Below are 21,564 nucleotides of genomic sequence, written 5' to 3'. Positions count from 1 at the left end.
AAATGAGCAGTCAGTGCATGAAGAACGATGCTCCTCTGATAATATTTTCATAGGAAAAAGGGAATTTAAGGCTCATATTTTCTATCATGAACGTGAGGGGCTGCATTACTCAAGACAAACACTGCTTCAGACGAGGACCTGCAGCCTTATAATGCTCTTATCCTCCAGCAGATCAACAAGACACCACTGACTGAACAGCACCGTGCTACTGTAGCACTCCGTGTCCTGTGGCTGTTTGCCAGAATATCGTGTGACCTTTGAAAGTTCATGGATGAGCCAGTTTGGCTGCTCTCCATCCTCCAGCCATCTTTTCCTGCAGAAGCACCAGCTCAGCAGACGGCACAGGGGAATAAAGAAAGAAGAGGAGGACAGAGAGGTGGAGAACTCATTAACAGAATTGATGCAGTCTGCTTCTACCCGGTGCTGATGCCAATACTCTTCCCCGGCTGATTTCTTTGTTAACACCAAACCCAGTAATCAGCCACCTTCAGCACAGAAGGCAGAGGTCTGCAGCAGCCCGCTAATGATTCTGTTTACACACACTGAAGGATGACAGTTATCACGCATGTAGCAATAGATTTACTCACAGCGGAGAAAAATATCTTTCAGCTCTTAATGTTTTAACCATGTGCAGTCAGTGGAGGAGGACTCTAAGCTGAACAGTGGAAGCACAGATTGTTCTGGATGATCCACCTGATTCAGTCTCAGCACAGACCTTCTGTAACCACAGAGCTCGCCTTTAATTCTTTTTATCTTAGCTTCGAGTTGATTCTTCAGACCTGTGTGCTCATCACACACTGAACCCGGTTGGTTTTTATCACATCTCACGTCACGTTCGGTGTTCCACAGGGTTCAGTCTCAGGTCCTGTTTTATTACATTCATGTCTCTGTCTCAGAGCTGATGATGGCACAGCAGAGGACACAGATGTGGACAGGAAGCTGAGTTGATGATGTTAGGACGTTACATTGAAAGGTTTCATTTATTGGTGTAGTGCAGGTCTGAGCAGCTAAAACGTGACTTCTGAATGTGAACATGTTTACTTGTGTTGATTAACAGAGGCTTCCTAAAATGTTATTGGACCATTACCATCACTGCATGAATCATCAGACCTCTGGAAGTTCAGAGAGCTCGTATGATGTGTCTGTGAAGCTTCAGTGTTTTTCTGCTTGTGTCTGTCATGTAAAAGCTGTTTTAGAGTTTTCATGTTTATCCACAGACACACACACATTCTACACTGTGTGTGTGTCTGTGTTTATGTGTGTGTGTGGAGATCAAACGTGACTTCAGAAGAAAAACAAACATGGAGGACGACAGATGTCGTCAGCTGTGATGTGTCTCCATGAGACATAGTAAAGACACGCATGTTGTTGATGCCATATTCCCCCCGGTGTGTATGTTCTCCTGGGCCGTGTTGTTGTGTGTTTTGGTTAGAGCCATGTTTGTCAGGTCGGTGGTGCTTCCCGGTCTGCTCGCTCGCTCTGATTGGCTGTTGGTGTGTTTGTTTGTCGTACTTTGTGTTTCTTCATGGAAGAACTGCAGATCTCACTTCAGGATGAAATCAGGATGTTAACCTGAGTTTTTCTGCCTGAGCTCACACAGTGATTCACAGACATGCTGCTGAGAGTGCTCCAGTGCAGAGCGGCCTTTGTATTCCAAAGACGGACCCCGGCCTGCACACATACAGTCCACACAGCTCGCCCTCTGCCCGGATCATTAGATCAATAACCGTCTTTCTGCACTTTCATTCACTTAGATTTGCCATCAAACAAAAGAAACATGGATTTAAGGCGCGGAGACATTTAGAAATATGAGCGCTTTGTTTCTGCTCTCAGAGATTACAGAGCTTTATCTGAAACAGTCATGAAGTGAAGCTTTATTTGTGGGTGAGTGACGCAGTGTTTACAGCAACATGCTGATTCCTTTATTTGTTATGTGACTCACATTTCCAGCAGTTACAAATAAAGTAGCTGCCTGGTGTCGTGCACAATATCTCAGCAGTGGAATCTGTGTTTGTTTCGCCAGCTGCTGCTGAGGAAGCGGGACTTTCAGTAATCCTTCCACAACCGTGAAGCTTTACACAAACTCACAAATCATTTCCTGCTGTGACTCACGGAGGAAGCGGCACAGCTACACGGCTGAGGTTTAACCTGTGTGCTGTTTGTTCTGTCCAACACTCACATGCTCACTGTGGGAGAACACACACACACACAAACCCGTCCTCCATCTTTAAAGGATCCATCCTCTGCAGGAAGGATCTTTCCTTTCAGTGAATCGCTGACATCATTTAATGTATTCACACGGACAGACTCTACAACAACAACACTGTTTTTTAATGCCTAACCCAAAACTAACGCTGGTTCTTAGACACACAAATGTTCTCTTGCTGCCTCATATATCCAGCCAGTTACCATGGTAACCAGATCATCAGTGTTATTCAGCTCACCTGTCAGTGATCAGAATGTGATGATTGATTGGTTCATCATATATACCGGTAATTTCCTTCCAGTCATTAATACAGTCCTATCTCATTCAGAAGGGTGAAGGTTTTCACAAGGAGGCAGGTGATCATCGGGAGGAGGGAGCACACAAGGAAGGAGGAAGACAAGACACCTGAAACGAGAGGAGCCACAAGTGCTTGGCTTGTCTGGGTTGCGGCGGTGGAAATCCCTGAGGATGGGTAACGTTGGTATCCAGGATCTCTCCTCCGGGCCATATCCCTGCCAGTCTACGAGGTACTGGAGCCCCCTGCCATCCAGAACTGTTGGCTGGATGGCAGTCGATGAGGCATGGAGGTGGTGGAGTGGGAGTACAAGCAATAGGGCGTACAAAGTGTTCTGCCAAACAGGGACTTGAACCTGGACCCTCTCTGGCTCAAGACTTGTTGAAATAGCATAGAGACACTCTCAGTCTGTCCACATCAGTGTCAGTGAAGATTTATTTTATTTATTTATTAAGTGTTCATCCTGGAGCTGTTCTAAATTTGCTGTGGAGAGCATGCTGTTCATGTCAGGATGGCCGAGCGGTCCAAGGCGCTGCGTTCAAGCTGGGGAACATTCGTCCGTCTAAGATGGGGAAGAAGGGGGGAGAAGAAAGGAAGAGGAAAAAGAGGGGAAAAAGGGAAAAATGAAAAAAGAAAGGAAAGTTGTGGAAACATATCTAATTTATGTACGTATTTCAGGATGCAGAAACTCAAATTGACACTTTTAGGATTTTACTTTGGACCACAGCTTGGATTCGAACCGGCGACCACAGGAATGCTAGTGTTGATCTGCATCTGCTACATTTTTGGCATCATTTTTACAAATGGACATATGGATAAACGTTTTAACAGTCTGCCTAAAGTAAACGGAGTGTTGCTATTAAGCAGGGACTCTCCGTGTTGTACTCTATTTACCTTTGTTGCATAATACAGACCACAGACACTTGAATGAGACTGTTTCGGGTTTATTAACTCAAAATCATATTTTCTTACATCCCAAATAACGCTGTAATCCGACCCATATTTACAAATAAATGTCCCTTCAGTCCCGATCAAAAAGTAACAGGCAAACAGACGAACAAACAAAAAACTCCTCCTGGTGAACCCCACACAGGATCCTCTCTCTCCCTGGGCGATCCTTGTCCATAAAAACAAATGGTTATTGTCCGTATTTTTTTTTTCGAATCACGGGTCCCTCTTACTCTCCCCGTTTTCCCGTTTTCCTTCTCCTGTCTGCCACCGCTGTCCTTCACGTCTCTCTCCTTTCACCCACAGCATGTCAGCTGGCAAAATAGATCACCCAACCCCCGCTGTCCTCTGACACGCCATGTACCACAACATATAATATAAAATATAAAATAAAATATTACAAAGAATGCCGTAGCTTTAAGCAGCATTAAGGGACAATGTTTATTTACAGGAAGACATTTCTATATGGCCATACACCATAAAAATCTAAATAACTTATGTGGTAGTGCTGTGGTAGTGCTTAAACGGTGCTGTGGTAGTGCTTAAACGTGGGTGGAAATACTTTGATTCTCAGGTTTGGTGTTTAAACACTGCACCTTAAATAACATTAGTAAGCACCGAGTGGCAAAAACAAAATCCACTTTGTGTAACGACCGTAACTCAACAAATCTATCAATCTATAAAAACGTCAACACAGTACAAGAGTTTACATGACACACAAACGTAAAATAGTGTCACACGGCACTGTAGCAAGTGTTTAATTACCGTACCGACTGTTTTTCTCGCTAGCTAGTGCAGAATGAATGACGACCGTTATGCGCCATACTGATTCTCTGCTCCAACATTTGTCCACCGTGATTGGTCAAATATTGGAAATGTTGGACAGTGGGGAAGAAATCCGCTAGCTGATTGGGCGCACCTCCAGCAATTGAAGGCTTGTGATTGGCTCTTGTGTCCAACATTTTCCAACATTGTACGGACGATCCTTCGCCAGCTGGCGTTCAGGTCGCAGTCTCCACTGGAGGCGTGGGTTCAAATCCCACTCCTGACAGTTCTTCAGAGGAGGAGAAATAAGTTTTCATTTAAAACGCTGACTGATCTAACCCAGACCACAAAATCCAATTGAATGATTTCATCTGTTATGATAATATTAAAGGTAACAGCTGAGATGTTTTTTTCTTGCCACTGTTGCTCTTAAGGAGGCTCAGTCTCTGGCTCCAATCGGATGACATCACAGGTCACTGTCGGGTTAGGGGTTTAATTCTAGAATTTTGTCTACCATTCCGGAATCCTGCCTATCATTCTGGAATGGGTGGATGGATGTCTATTCCGGAATGCTGCCTCTCATTCTAGATTTCTGCCTTTCATTTGGGAATGCTTTCTTTCATTCTAGTCGTTTCGCCACTCTATATTGGTGAAACCAAACAACCACTACACAGAAGGATGGCACAGCACAGGAGAACCACCTCCTCAGGACAAGACTCAGCAGTTCACCTCCACCTCAAAGACAGTGGTCATTCCTTTGAGGATAATAATGTCCAAATCCTAGACAGGGAGGACAGATGGTATGAAAGAGGAGTCAAAGAAGCGTCTATGTGAAATGGGCCATGGATCCCAAAGGACCGAATCATTTGCATTCATTGCCAATGCGGAAGGATTGCCTGAATGTTTGCTCTGTAGCGAGAAGTTGTCAAATAACAAAAAGAGTAGAAGTGGAAGCCAGTGGAAAATGTCTTTCCACTTCCTAAGCCAGTGGAAAGACATTTCCAGGGAAGGCATGTTACATTTGCAGCCGAGTGCCCAGTTGGGAGTGAGAGAAAAAGTGCGATTGCATTACTTCTGGAGAAATTAGAGCAGCGCAAAAATAGATTTAAGAAGTGGATTGCATCTCCAAACATGAACTACATCAAATCAAAATATCGCACCCGCCTCACAGATGAGAGCTTGCAGTCCTGCGTCAAGATTAAAGTTACATCTTACATGCCCGATGTTGAGAAGCTGACCATTGATGTCCGAAAACAGATGTCACATTAAACGGGTAAGAACACAATCCTGTCATAGGCACATATTTAGTAACGAAGTGGCTGTTTCTATAAAGTGATTTCTGATTTTCGTCAGTATATATGTGGAATGACACTTAGGGATATTATTGTGTTTTGTTGCTCAGGTCCGAGGGTAGCTGCGTTGGTTGCATGCCAAAAGAGAAGAGGATGCTGCTTCGTTTTACCCTTGCACTGACTTGCTTGGTATTTGCACAGAAATCAAACTTAAACTGTATGAATTAGATTTTATATACTTTACCTTTTCAAAAGGCTGCTGTTTTATTTTTATAAATGCAGGCTGCGTTTTATTGCACTCTGTTTGTTGCCCAGATAAGGGGCACGTTATGCACGTTCCATTTTGTTGTTGTTTTTTCAAATCCTCAAAATAAAAATGACATCAAAAATCGGATTTCTTCATTGCATTTCTTTAATTTCATCAAAGCAATGAAACATAATTCATTAATATTGTAATGGAGTTGTCGTACAACAGAGCAGTCACGTGGTGCCTCATTCCCTACAGGATGCGCTGCAGGGAAAATAAACATGTAATCATGAAGGTTCATTATGTATTTGTAGCCAACTTAGTCATTTTGATAGTAGGCTAATATAGCTAATATAGATACATACAGCATGTGTTGCCTTTATTATAAGGCTTATATAAGGCTTTTCATTTTTTGTGGCTCCAGACATATTTGTTTTTTGTTTTTTTGGTCCAATATGGCTCTTTCAACATTTTGGGTTGCCGAACCCTGAACTATAGGGATCGTAGTCATGTGAGCTCCTGCAAGATCCACCCACAGAGGTCCTGAACACATAAAACTTGGATTCCCAACCAGAAAAGTAGCAGAACTGAAGAAGCCACTTGGGGAAGTGGCGAAACGTCTTCAAAAAACAATCCTTGATTGACTTGTGGCTGTGGCATTAGCTCAACATTGAATCATAAAGTGTATTTGTTGCATAACAGGAAGTGGTCAGTGGAAACTGAATTGAATTGAACTGAGAAGCAGAACCTCTCCTTTATAGGGGTTGGTAATTGTCTCGCATTGGACAGAAATGTAAACTGTGTTTAGATAAGCAAAGATGCTAGCAGGTTAACAGTACTGCAGTGGTTAAACCCGATGGGCCGCTGAAGGGCTGAAAACGTGCAGGCACTATTACTTCAAATTCTGACACGGCCATGTTTGTAGTCCAATGAAAGAGGACAAGCTACTGAATTGAATGGTATAAAAAATCTAATGGACTACAATACCCAGCTGACATAAAATCCCTGCGTAAAGACTAGATGCAACAACACTAACGCTAGTGCGCGTAGATGTTTGTGGAGGTTGTAGTTGCTTTAGTGCGCTTCAGTGACTTTTGGTGAATTTCAGTGAGTTTCAGTGAGTGTCAGAGGTTTTTTTTAGGTTGTTAGCTAGCTTATCTCTTCTTCTTACTGCATCGAGAGGGGCATGGAGCAGAATTTCAATGGCAGGGATTTCCGGATTTGTTTGACCCCGTTGCCAGCCAGTTGAATGTTGGAAAAGATGGACCCAGTTTATGAGTAAGTTTTGTACATTTATTTTGAAGTGTAAACTATTTGTTGCTAATAAAAATGATTTATTATATATATACATATACACAGTATGGTATACAGCAGGGTGGTAGTTGGGGTGAGAGAGGAGGATGCAGAGGATAGTGGTGATGATTCACTGTGGCAACCCCTAAGGGAAGAGCTGAACAGAGATGAAGGATGATTCAATCCTATTCAATACTGTCTTTACATATTTATTACATAATGTGTATATTTCAATATGTATGCAATTACAGATAAAAATAAGTGTTATTATTTTCATAGCCAATAAGAGGGAAGAGCCCAGATGGGCCTGGGACCTGGCTTTCCTCTTCAGCGAGGTCCCAGGCCCATCTGGGCTCAACGCTGAGGCATCACCTCTCCTTGTTGTTATTGTATTTTTCTTACTTTACATTTGGTTGGACTTTCATTATTTTACATTAGTTATTAGTTATGATAATAAAAACTGCTCTATTTGGAGACAAAATTATACATTTTGATGTTTTTGATTTTACACTGTGCATAATGGTAGTTGATGAAGTACAAGGTAAAATTCATACCCAAAAGCTCCAGTAGATGGCAATAGACTAGTGAAATGGATGTAAGTTGTATTTTTCAGCCACTTCCCATTGGAAATGATAAGTAACCTATTTGTTAAATTGTGCCAGAGTGTCCGCCTGGTGATATCCTTACTAAAACCTTTGTGAAGACTTTGCTCTTTGTTCAAATTCTATCAAATTTGGTATATTTGTAGCCAAGGAATAGCTGAATGTGATCAATGGCATCTGTGTACATAGAATCATTGTTAGCATACTGTTCTCTTCTGTCAAACAGGAAAAAAAACTCAGGCGAGGATAGAAATGTTACATTTCTCATTCAGTTTATTGTAATTCACTCAGGCATACTAATAGACAGAATATTTTAAACACTGGAAATGCATTTTCCGAGGTCCCTGGATGTTCCTAGACACCAAGAACATGCATAATGCACATTATTATTGTCTTTTTAGGTGATTTTTTTTTTCTTTTAGGGTTTAAAGGGTTAACATCTGAATGTGGTGTAACAAGAGTACAAAGCTTTCCGCCCAAACAGGGACTTGAACCCTGGACCCTCAGATTAAAAGTCTGATGCTCTACCGACTGAGCTATCCAGGCTCTACATGTCATTTCAGGGACTAATTCTGTGCAGACAGGTTAACTGAAACAGAGAGCATTGATTGGCTACATTCAAACATATAAGAAATTCGATGAATGCTTCTTTAAGGGTGAACTTCCTGTGTGTGCAGACAGTGGAGGTGGTTTCAGGTGTTATAAATTGGCATCTCCATGGTTCAGATGAAGAAGTGGTTCCAGTTCCTCACATGCTCACATCTGCTAGTCCACAGAGGACAGTGGTCCTATACACATAAAGAATACATACTTAATGAATGTATGTGTTTTTATAGAGGACTTCATATTGTCTGAACCTGAGGAGGAGGAGGAGGAAGTCCTGTTCATATCACCTGACAGGACTGATTCTGGTGTAAGCACATGTTGCTTTAATCTACAAAGTGAAATTGTTATTTGTTGCCAGTCATACACTCTCAGACTCTGGATTCCATTACAGGACAATGTGGACCTCATGTCAGTGTTGTATGGAAAGCCAGTTCAGTTCATTTCTTGATATTAAATATTTTATTTCTCGCACTAGTAAGGCAAAACGTTGCACTAGTTAACTAGTGAATGCATTTAGACCTGGTTAGTATTGGGTGTATGTGCTTCAGGGATGTTATTTTAGGTTTGTTGTTTGTATTCATGTTAGTAAACTTGATTAGTTTTTGTGTTGTGTCTCCTTTCTATTGGCTGTTGGCAACACGTGTTTGCAGATGGGTTAAGGGTGAGCCTATTAGAATATGAGAGAGCCTGTTCATGAAGAAGGTCATGACTGAACAGTGTATGAACGTTCAGGGAGAGCAGCTCACTGTTCACTGGTGCTTTTGTTCTTTTGTGAAAAGGTAACGGCAATTAAATAAAGAGATGTTTGTTTCAAATAACAAAAGTTAAAGCTGTGCCTGTTTTTATTGCACAGTCAAACTAATTTCATGACAAATAGCCTATATCATAGAATTTTAGTAGATTTTTAGTCGTTAAAAAATGTTGATGACTAAAATGTTTCTAAAATCAAATGACATTTTAGTCACAAGACTAAAATAAAAACTAAATCAAAAATTGCTGCCAAAATTAACACTGATATGACTACACATACTTATAGGTATGCTTACAATGAAGGGTTAACTACCAAATAATGTAATTGTCAGAAACAGAACTCAGCCTCATAAATATCCATTTTTACAGTGAGCTCCCAAGGAGCCATGCACAATCACTACCTTCACATAAAATAAACCACATCATAAAGTGCTGCTTACCTTTCAGAGGAATCAAACTTCTGAAAGCAATATGGCGCCCTGCACAAACTTCTCTCAGCAACTACGGTGTCACTGAAGAAAAGTGCAGCATGTGAGCTGTCACTCCAACCAAACCAACCGTGCCTCTGCACCACCTGCTGGCCAACCGGAACAGACTTACATGTATATCTGCATATCTTATGGTTGTTCTGTATCGTCTTTATTTTTACTTTATCTGTTGTTATGCAGCTCAGGACCTTGTTTCGATGCTGCTGCAATGGCTTCATGTTCCTCGGCCACACTTGGAGGAGCTGTTCACGTCCACAGGGAGGAAAGGAGACAGCGTGCTGATGGAGCAAACTCTGTTTACCATGTGGGGTAACATCGGCTTACAAGGATTCAACCTCCAATCTCAAAAACACATTATGGTAAGAAGTCTTATGTCTGTATTTGTGTATTTGTAAATATTAATAAAACAGTTTTACAAATATTTGATTTCACGCCTTTGCGTCTAGATCAATCGATGCGAAAATCGAAGCAAGTGAACCTGTGACTAATTAATCTGGGTCTAAGCTGTGTCTTCTGCTGCTGTCCAACAACACTCCGCCGCATCCGTGTCCGGCTGCCGTTAAAAGAAAACAAGCGGTCGCTGCAGAAGTCATACAGCTAACATCAGGAGGAACATGCTAAACAAACAGTGACACATTCAACAGAAGGAACTCTATAGTACGAGAGCAGGTAGGAGTTTTCTCTGAGACATAGAAAGTGTCATCTAAGAACTTCCCGTTTGTGAGCCCAGAGATAGCGAGTAGGAAGTCAAAATGAGTGACAGCATGTAGCTCAGTCAGCAGGATAAAACCTGTTTGTAGTGCCTTTCACTGAACATGGAGGCCTTTCTTCATGGCTGTTCACTTTAATGAAGATGTGTTAAAGCACCAGAGCTGCTGAACTCCTTGTGTGTGAGAGCCTGTTTGGTTTATGTCATTTGAAATTGAACATGATCAAAGTGTCGTGCGTTCACATGAACTTTATTAATACCCATGGAGTCATTGGGTTGTGTTAGCAGCATATACAACAACTGACAGTAAACACAATGCATGTGTTGATGATTTTCTGTGTCCTCTTCACAGATACTGTGTGTTGATACCCCAGTATTTTCTGAGCCAGTCATCTACAAAGTGAGTTACTAACACAGCCACAACTGTTATGTTGTGTTATTTTAAATGATACAATGATTCTGTACATGGTTTGTAAACCTTCAGCTGTAATGGAAACAGTAGTGCTTTTTATATTGTTTGAATGGAAATGTAACCGTGCCCTGACAGATTTGTTTTCTTCTTTTCTTCTTCTTAGAATTCTTTTCTTCTTTCACATTAAAAAGAAGAAAATGAATCATAATATTAATTAATAATAATTAAGAAGGAGAGGTTGGTGTCTTTAGATAAGCATGTGTTTCAGAGATTCAGTGTAGTTTTGAGTGTGAGTACCAGTATGTGTTTGGCATGGTGTGCTGCTGATTTTGATTGAGCTTTGTATTCTTTCAGGTCTTGTATACATTCAAAATGAGTACTGTGATTAAGTTTGTGCGGCATTATTATCAATACGTAGGGAGTGGCAGAGATGCCTGATTGTCAGGGCTCCTTGTACAAACAGAGCACAGTGTTGAGTAATAGGGCACAGAAACTTCAAGGTCCGCCAAAGAAACTGTTATTACTAACAGCAGCGTTACAGTGAGGAAACATACAATAATTATTCTATAACCCTATTCCCAGTTTGTTGGGGTGTTGTCAGAGCTTATTGCCTTTGATTAGGTGGTTGTTGTTGCAAAGAGCGTAAGGGAACCACACAGCCTCTGCTCTCTTGTTTCTGTGCTCCTGTAATACCTTTCATTCTGCTCTGTAGCCACTTAAGGTTTTCCTTAAGGTCATCCATTTTGATGTTGTTGTTGTCACATACACACTGTCACAAATGTTTAATTGAACGCTGGCTATCATACACAGGAAGAGGGATGCAATAGACGTGTATCCAGTGATTAGCCTGGCTGCCTCTCTAAACCCCTCTGGAAATGGTAAAAGCATTTTTGTAACTTCTATACAGATCCACAGTTTACGAAACATCGCAGATTGACACTAAGAGGCAAGAGATGGTGTAAACTAGCACACAGAAAGATGTTTTATATAGGCTACTATGAATGAGCTGAGACACTCCATAAATCATGTGTACAGGTGTACCTGAAGGGGCAGATGGAAGCTACAGACAGCAGGTCATCAGCTCTAACAGAAGAGACGACTCAACAAAAAGGCACGAGACGTCGTACAATATGTGGTCTTAATAATACAGTTACATTGTTCTAAGTGTTTTGTTGTTGGATTTCAGTTACCACCCCCATGTACGTTGGTATCAGACGGTCAACTGTGCAGTTGCAAGAGTGATCTTGGTGAACCCAGAAAGTCAGCGCTGTGATTTCTTCCCTGACAGAGTCATCTACAGGTCTGTCAGGACCAGACCACCAGTGTTTGCTCACTCACTTTCATCACATCCAACATTCAGTGGAACTGTCTGTCCAGAGCATTTTACACTGGTGGTAGTGGGTACATGTTCGGCATGCCAGTCTGTAAATTAGACAAACAAACGGTGTCACACAGTTCCGGGTTACAGTTTAATGTAAAGGGCATCTCATTCAGTCACTTTCCTTTGGTGCTACTGTGATTGTTCTGTATTCTGTTGTTTCTGAATAATACAGCTGTCTCATAATTGGATTTAAAGGAAATCTACATTTAATTTGTGATTACATTATCATGAAATTTGATTGGCCTAACATTATACTAATTTAGCAAAGATATCTTTACTCTGCTGCAGTTACATTCATTCATGTCAGGGAACAAACTTCTTTGTTTGCACAGACTCAATATACCCGCCCTCATTTGTGTCAGATTTTCATTGTATACATTACATAACAGTAGAATAAAGCTTGCCCATCTGATTCCTAAGACCTTCTATCAGCAGCAAATATGTAACTTGGTTGTTGGTGCATTTCTTGACTGTCAGTATACATGATTCCTTGTGGTTGCTCACCTGTGGGAAGCTTCCAAGGAATTATAGTGGTTTATTGGTTCACCCTGACAAAGAATGAGGAGGGATATAGGGGGAGATTATACAGTTTGAGAGATGATCATGAAACAATGTAGAATATTAATGTTCCCTTTTGTGTTTTTGCAAATTGAAATCGTAAATTGCCTTAAATGCTTCCGAATTGCAAACAAGTGACCTGGTATGGAGGAAACTTGGAGTGTGTTGATGCCCTCTTTTTGTTCTGCAGTGGCAGAGTGAATGGTCGTCAGTACAGAGCCGACCTGGAGCTTTACCAGAATATTGTTGCTGAACAGTGCTGCTGGGAAATGAAGTCCAACCAACCCGTTCTCAAACTAGTCAAACAGCAGCAGGGACACTGGGAAAGACTTGTCAGGACTAAGGTACTCGACTTGTGTTCAGTCTACAGCAGAAATATAGAATTTTTCCACATCATCTTCTGATTGATTTAACAGGTGATTTATCTTTCTAGAATATTTTTGTGAGTCACGACATGGATCACCTTGACGACGAGGAAGAAACACCAAACGGTAAGCTGCTGGAGACTGACTTAATTTTTGTGATAATACCTACTTTCAGTGAGAATGATTCGCCCTCTTGTGGTTTTGTGGTTTATAGGGAACACAGGAGAGGACAACTGCTATGTGAATTCAGAGAGCGGTAGTGAAAGTGACTGAACATCTAGCTGTGCATGCATTCATACTTATTCATCATAGGATCACAGGACTGTTATAAAGTTTACACAGTTAAGTGATCTGATTTATACTATAGAAAGAGATTTTTGCTCTGAGATGCAGAGAGCCGTTTGTGTTTCATGCAAATATTTTACATCAGACAATGTTACTTTTGAATTATTAGTCTGTTGGAAAAAAATATTCTCCCTTGCTGTCATCAAAGTAATTAGTGTTCAGTACAGAGTAAGTAATAAGAGTAATCAGAGTAATTAATTCTCACCAAGTGGCATCAAAAAGTATGGAAAAAAATCATATAAAACAAATAACATAAAAAAACTATGAAACCTGTAGTAATATACAAATGCTCCACCATAGTATAAAGTATAGTTCACGTGAGGAGCAATATTGTGGTTATTATATCAAACGGTCATTCTGCCTGTTGGCATTTTGGAGAGAGAGAGACACAGTTTGAACATTTCTAACTATTTACCAGTGGGCATTATGAAAATGTACAGTTTATTATTTATAAAGATCAGCAGAAAATACTATTCTGACTGCACACACACACACACACACACACACTCTGACTGCACACACACACACTCTGTCTGCTCTCTGACTGCAGACACGCACACGCGCACACTCCGACTGCTCGCACACGCACGCACGCACTCCCGACTGCTCTCTGACTGCACACACACACTCCCGACTGCACGCACACACACTGACTGCACTCCGACTGCACACACACACTCTGACTGCTCTCTGACTGCAGACGCACACACACACTGACTGCACACACACACACACACACACTCTGACTACACACACACTCTGACTACACACACACTCTGACTGCGCACACACACACACACACTCTGACTGCTCTCCGACTGCAGACACGCACGCGCGCACACTCCGACTGCACACGCGCGCACACACACTCTGACTGCGCACACACACACTCTGACTGCTGTCGTGACCTTCCCTGGTCACCCCGGATTGTCAGACTCCGTCTTCTGTAATCAGAACATTGAGTGAAAGACAATACCCTGGGTTTGTAGTTTCGCCTTTGCAAAGGGAGAACACAGTGAACACAGGCCTTTCAGTCTGCTTCACTCCCCTCCATAAGTGTTCTGCCCCTCCCTGGACACAGGCTCGTGGAGGTACATTTGCATAATCTATTTGCATAATAGATCAACAGTTTTTCAAGACCTTCGTTGGTATTACCATATTGGGACATGTTGCCCTGTTATTCCCACCTACCAATTATAATAATTGGTCTAACATATTTATGACTGTGAAACACTCTGTATCCCTCCTATGTTGGATGATTTATCTTACGTCCGATGCCTCCCAGTGCTTCGCCTTCACCGCATCAAAAGGGTTCCAGGAATGATAACATCCTCCCGAACTCCCTGTAACGGAGGATGTGTTTGTGTGAAAGAGTGTGAAAACCTCCCTTTTTCTCTGAGTGAAAGCATACATACGAGTAAATATGTGCTCTGTATCATGTCAGTGCATAGGTAACCTTATATAATTCCACACTGCGCACACACACACACACACTCTGACTGCTCTCTGACTGCACACACACACACACACTGACTGCACTCTGACTGCAGACACACACACACACACACTGACTGCACACACACACACTGACTGCACTCTGACTGCAGACACACGCACACGCTGACTGCTCACTGACACACACACACTCACTGACACACAGACACACGCACACTCTGACCTCCTGACGGACTGTGACTAACCCGTCACCTTCTCTCTCTCTGTGTGTTCAGAGTCGGATCCTGTCCATGTTGCTCTGCTTGTCATCTTCCTCTTCATCCTCCCAGGTACAGCTGGACTTGCAGGTCCTGGTCTGAGGTCCATGTAGAGTCAGTGACTGTTCACACCTGGGATTAGCGTGTGAGGTGACCACATCACATGGCACAGCTGTGATTGGATCACATGCTACAGGCAACCTTGCCTGTTTGACCTTTGACCTCTGTGCAGCTCTGTCACTCTGTCTCTGCTTCCTGTTTTCTCTCCTGTCAGGTTCATGACAGACCTGCTCCTCCCACTAAGCCACTCCCCCCTGATCCCACTCTAAAACCTCAGCCACAGGTAACCTTGCCTGCCGGTGTCCATGTGCTGTTTCCGTGTTAATGTGTGATTATTAGAATAGTTAGGTAATAGTGTATCATTTATGAAGTCCTCTCTATCTACACACTGCCACCATCAGGGCAGACTGAGAGCTACAGCACTGGCCTGTGGCAGATCAGTAAAGATGGAGAATTCTGTGATGTCATTCTCTTTCCTGGTCATCACTGACTCGTGTGCCCCCCCCCTTCCCATCAAGCCACTGCCCCCCGACCCCCCCCCCCCCCCACCGGTTTTCTTTGTTGAGTGTTTGTCTGCAGTTCATGTACAGATCAGATCAGGCTGCAGCTCCACCTGCTGGTTGGAGGAGAAACAGCATTAAATATGATGTGGAATATAAAAGTACTGTAAAAGTCATAGGACATCTTCTGTTCGTACAGTAGGGGGCGTCACACTTCTGTCTGCATGCTGTGATCACTTAACAGAATTTCACAATATAGCTCAGTACACAGCATCCCATTGCTAAGGCTCTACTCTTCCTCTTCTGCTCTTCTTCATCACTAACCTCTCAGCTGCTAGCGAGTCAACCAGCTCCACCCAACAAGCCACTCCCCCCTGACCCCTGCACAACTGGACAGGTACGACCTGCCTCTGGCTGCAGCCTCTGATAGTGCTGAGTAGAGAAGCCGCTTGATTGATCAGTGTAATGTGATCAGGTGGTTGATCACTGTGATTATTGAACTCACCTGAAATCTGGTGTAAGCTGATTGGTCAGGGACACAGGTGAGCGTCAGGTCCTGGATTTATGTAGATTCTGATAACATTCCCTGAACTACAAATTCTCAGGGTTAGTTCGACCCATTTAATCAATCAACAAAACTAATCAGCTATTTGAACGACTAATCATGGTTGATGACATTTGATGAAGATTCCACTTTAGATATAGCGTAAACATATAAATTCTTCAAGTATCAGGTTCCACTCAGACCGGTGCTGCCCAGGAAGCCTCCCCCGGCCTGCTACCCCGACCTCCTACAGCCCCCCGACTACGCCTCTGACATCAAACCCCAGCGGCACAGAAGTGTTGCACCAGCTGCCTCTCCTAACAGGTACAGTTCAGTGGTTCATTCCAGACCAGGAGAGAAAGACGTTTTAAAGCTCAAACTGTAACTGTGTGTCTCTGCAGACAGCCTCCTCTTCCTCCCATTCCACCGTCTAGCGCCTAAGATGGAGGCCATGAAGATGAAGATGATGCTTGGTCATTGGATTTAATCCTCCTCAACGCTGCTCTGTAAACAATGGTGCCTTGCTAAGCAGCCCCTCAGCACTGATCATGTCACTTCAAAGCCTGGAGCTACGCCTCGGGTCAGTGCCTTGCTCACAGATGGAGTCATGTGATGACTCACAGAGAGCTGCCCACACTCTCTGAAGACGGACTAGAACTTGAGGGACAAAGTCCTTCAGATCGTAATCAGATTACTTTACAGACTGAGTCTTCATCAGATTGTAATCAGATTATTATTTCTATGGTTCAGGCTGAAAGGTGAAAAATCTTTAGTCTGAAGTTTTGATTTTAGAATGAATGGGAGAAGTTGAGCTGCTGAAATGAATAGACGTTATTGAAAGTGAGATGTTTTAGATGTTTTCTTTTTCTCTGAGCCTTTTCAGTTAGAAGGACCTTTCCCCACCTTTGCTGAGGTGGCCAGTGAGTTTGTGGAAGCTGACACACTTCCTGGATCTGTGCTGGACTCTGAAGTTAACTGAAAGCCTTACCAGCAGCACCTCTCTCTCTGTGTCTCTACAGTCTTCATCTGTCTAATGTGTCTTCAGCTGCCAGAATGTACTCAGTGAGTTGTCTGCTGTTGTATTGTTATGCCAAAGAGGATCAATCATTCTGAATTAAAATATTGATCTGTTGAGAGCAGAAATCACTGAGAATGCTGTTTCAGCCCTGATTCTTCATCTGAGTTCTGCTAAAGTTATGTGAGGCAGAGCACTGATATCTGAACAAAACCTGGTCTGAAAAGGTCTCACGCGGTTTGGTCTTCAAAGAGGACCAGGAGTAAATCAACTCTGCTGGGTCAGCTTTAAATCACACAATCGGTCCTTTTGTCAACACCTGCCCAGCAGCTTTCACCCCATCCAAACCCTAACACAATGGGGCCGTCAACTAGTCCTGCACAGTGTCTGGTCCTTAACTGACCATTAACCAACAACAGGGATCTTAGTCATGTGAGTCAAGATCCCCCCACAGAGGTCCTGAACACATAAAAACTCAGATTCCACACCAGAACAGCAGCAGGACCGAAGAAGCGACGCGGGGGACGAAACGTCTTCAAAACACCATCCTTGAGTCCAGCTGCCGCCATCAGACTCCTGGACACAGCGGCTCTGTTCCACCTTCACTCAAACCAAGTGTGATGTGAAATAGGAGCAGCCAGGTAGCCGTTCTTAGCTAACCTGCACAAAGGGGAGGGACGGAACTTTTGTAACAGCTCAGTGTGAGAGAGCGGCCTCATCACTCGGTCGTCAACACAGAAATATGAAACAATGGAAACACTCATGTCACATCTTTGACTTCAAGCCACAGAACAGTGACTCACTTCCTCTGAGTCTGAACGTTCTACTAGTCTTCTTACAGATATCAGATCTATCATCTGATACCATCAGTTCATTGTTCACTGACACTGATTGAGACAGTTTGGTTCTGTAAAGAAAATGTATCCTGTCCACAGCTGAGTCAGCTGATCACATGCTCTCACATCTCTTTTCTCTGTATTCTGACCACATGACACTTCCTTTCATCACTTCCTGTATTTCAGACCCATCGTTTGTCGGCTCGTCTCTGGACCAAGCCGAGAAGAAACTCTACTTCTTCTTTAGTGAAATTGGGAAAGAGTTTAACTTCCTGGACGAACTGCAGATCTCCCGTGTGTCTCAAGTCTGCAAGGTAACATAAAAAGTGACAGCAGGATGTGATGTCATCTGATGCTACAGTCTGATGCCTGTGTGTGCAATTACAGGATGATATGGGAGGACAGAGGACTCTGCAGAGGAAGTGGACGTCCTTTGCCAAAGCAAAGTCCCCCAAACAGCTTCCCTTCAACATCCTCCAGGATGTGTTCACACATGGTGGCTGTCTCCTTCCTGCTGGTGCTCTGCATCTGTGCCCTGATGATTGCTGCACTTTACGTGTGGCAACAAAGACAAGCCGACCGCAAATCACACCGTCTGGTCTGTCCAGAGGAGGGCAGCAAAAACAACTGTCTAGAGATCTGCTCTCTGAGCAGCCCAGAGGACCCTGGACCAGACCTGAAGGTGGTCGAGTGAAAACGTGTTGGTCCATACACCTCTCCTCTTCCTCCCAACCTGTGTGGCCTTACACTCTGTGTAATGTGCAAAGTGGACTTTAGCCTGTAGTTGTTGAACACACTGTGCAGTCATAATTGTGTACAGAGCTGTTGTGTTTGTTTACAATAATGCAGGGATTGATTGTTTATTGTTTTGAATTGATCTCTGACCTCATGTGAATCTGCAGCTTTAATAAATCTTCCTCAACAGCTGGTCTCCTGTTGGTGGAAACACTGCCACCAAAATTTATGACGTCGCGCCACAATCAGGAAGTGCTTTGAAGGCCAGACCGTCCCATTTACCAACGGTTGAGGATCCTCCAGTTTTCCTGGTTACCACAGCGCTGCAATACCGTTACTATAGTAACAGACCTAACAAAGCCAGTGGTTTCTTCGGGCGAGCGTAAAACACAGTGAAGAGAACCGTCGGTGCTGGTCGAAGCTGGAGGAGGTAACGTCAGTGTCATCCCACAAAGTCCAGCTCATGCTGAAGCCTGACTGTTTGTCACATGGCCCCAGGTGACATTAGGTTGATGTTAAAGAAACTTAGAAAAGTTGGGAGGAAGCTGCTGTTTACTTTCAGTTACAGTAGACGGTATTATTTGTCTGATGACATGTTGTTGCCTTTTCTGCTCCCTCCGCACACACAATGGACATGAGGAGATTCCCAACAAAGACACGGAGAGTTAGAGTTGTTTTCAGCATTAACCCATATTGTAATAAGGCCATGTTAGCTCCTGTTAGCCTGCTAGCTTCAGCCTCGCCGAGCCAGTGCACACAGCCACCTGCTCCTATTCTTATCAGCAAGAATAAAACACATGTGATGGACCGTCAGGACACAGTGGAGCATTATATGAACAGGGAAACACTGATGTAGCAGATGAGGCAGGGCATCATTATAAACACATCCACAAGGTTTGTTGTGAATTCAGCAGTTTTATAAGCAAATAAAAATAAAGAAATGCATCTTTTTGTAAGTTAGTATTTTTAGTGTTTCTGTATTATCTGCATTAAGCAGAGTTTGGTTCATGGTCCAACAACTTTTTGAAACTCAGATGAAGAGAACTGTGTTAAATCAACATGCTGATGTTATTTCATTGATGATATATATATTTAAAGCTCACTTATATTGGTGGTTAATTCAAAAGTATGCTTGCTGAGGTGAGTGATGACGGGGAAACTCTATCAGGTGGACATGAGGGAGATTTGCCAGTGTTTTGTCTCTGTAAATGAGAGAAGGCCTCAGATATGGAGGCTTTTTATCATCTGTTAGTGTAGTGCCACCAGTGTGTTTGACAAAACTGTTGTTTCACTTGGAATTAGTTTCTGTCACCGTGTTTTAAAATCAATGAGTGTTTATTGAATCTGTCTCTGAAATAGTCATTAAGTGTTTACTTCTGTAGCTAAAATAGTTTAACAACCTGTTAAAATCTGCAGGAAATCTCAACTACTTCATATTATTATATTTCATAATATACTAATGTACCTTTTTTCACCACCAATCCACAGAAGGTGTCCCCCCCGTAATGAAGGGCCTCTTCATTACTGTTAGCAGTGGTTGCTAGCACAGTTAATCTTTTTTTAGTTCACCTTTAACCCATGTAGGGAGCATGATTTTTGTTTGTGTAGTGGCAGTGGGATGATTGATAAAATAAAAACACAGCAACATGGAGTAATTATTTATTGTTGTAATCGCTTGGTGGGACCGGGTGTGTTCAGGGATATGACTATATATCAATATATAGTAATAGATCAATCAGTTAGATGGTGAAATATATTAGATACATTGATACATTTATCAGTTTGAGATTCTTTAAATATGAGTTAAATATATTACTTGGATGCAAACGATTCACATTTATTTTTTATTATTTATATCTAAGAATTTCATAGCATTAAACGCAGTTAATCGCAATTTGTCATTGTGTACATTTTAGTAGAAGAAAAGTTATTAAGTAAACCAACGATGATTCCCCTACACCAGCATCCAGCTTTGTTCTCTGCCGCAAATGCTTTAATTGTGTTAAACATTTTAATCGGATTCATCATGATGTTTGATTAGCCCTAATTATTATGTATCCACTTCAAATGTAACTTTGTAACAATTGCGTGCAGTGAAACTGAAAGTTTAATGTATTTTATTGTGTCAGCCATGTAGTGTAGTCGAACGAGGCTGCACGGAGATTCAAATGCCAAACGATCCATGAACCAATAACACACACCGCAATTCATTTTATTCACCACTAGATGTCCTACTCGAGCACTGTGTCATTGAAGCCTCGAGTAATGAACCTTTTTCTTGAATCAGGTGTCGAAGCTTCAACAAAGCCTTGAAAACCCATCACTAGCTGTAGGTATTATCTGTAAGACACAAGAAACAGATGCTGAATTAACTATACAATGATCGGATTGTGGGTTTTTAATGATTGTTTATTGTTAATGTGTGATGGTGTGTGAGCTCTTACCTTTTGTTGTGGCCAGGGGTGACAGTCAAAAGAGTCCCTCTTGGAACAAGCAGGCATTTATGGTTCCGGACCAGTCCACTCAGGAAATAGGTGCAGGGGGAAGGACAATTTTAGTTATGAGTTTTAAACCAGCTTTTAGCTTTTAATAAAAAGGAATTCCATGTATTTATTGTACATATGTGTTGTATTTGGTGTGAGGTGTATGGTGGGGTAAGTGTAATGGAGGGAGAAGGAGATCACCTATCTGGGGATGGGAGAGGACTCCAGGTGTGGCAGCAGCTATTTAAAGCGGCCATTTTGTACGTATGGTGGTTTTTCTGTTGTGTGCTGTCAGGACCACATGCTGCCTGTGGTTCCCAGCATGTGGGTACATTTATTGATGTTTGTTATGTGCTTGCTAAAAAACATCTACATAGATGGTACATCCAACTCTGTCTCCTTCTTGTGAAGTTGAGC

General features: G+C 42.5%; 1 long non-coding RNA gene and 1 other non-coding gene across 2 annotated transcripts; one reads left to right on the top strand and one right to left on the bottom strand.

Annotated features, from left to right (window-relative positions):
- Positions 1–8,121: 8,121 nt before the first annotated feature.
- trnak-uuu (transfer RNA lysine (anticodon UUU)) lies at positions 8,122–8,194 on the bottom strand. Its single transcript has one exon. It is a non-coding gene; the product is annotated as a tRNA-Lys (tRNA).
- Positions 8,195–12,836: 4,642 nt separating this feature from the next.
- Positions 12,837–15,072, top strand: LOC114430275 (uncharacterized). Its single transcript, XR_003669979.1, has 3 exons — positions 12,837–12,896; positions 12,986–13,043; positions 14,993–15,072. It is a non-coding gene; the product is annotated as an uncharacterized LOC114430275 (long non-coding RNA).
- The last annotated feature ends 6,492 nt before the right edge of the window (positions 15,073–21,564 follow it).

The sequence above is a fragment of the Parambassis ranga genome, unplaced genomic scaffold, assembly GCF_900634625.1.
Source record: "Parambassis ranga unplaced genomic scaffold, fParRan2.1 scaffold_22_arrow_ctg1, whole genome shotgun sequence".
Taxonomy (NCBI): Eukaryota; Metazoa; Chordata; class Actinopteri; family Ambassidae; genus Parambassis; species Parambassis ranga.
Note: the sequence above shows the minus strand (reverse complement) of the source record. Positions and strands in the feature narration are given on the sequence as shown.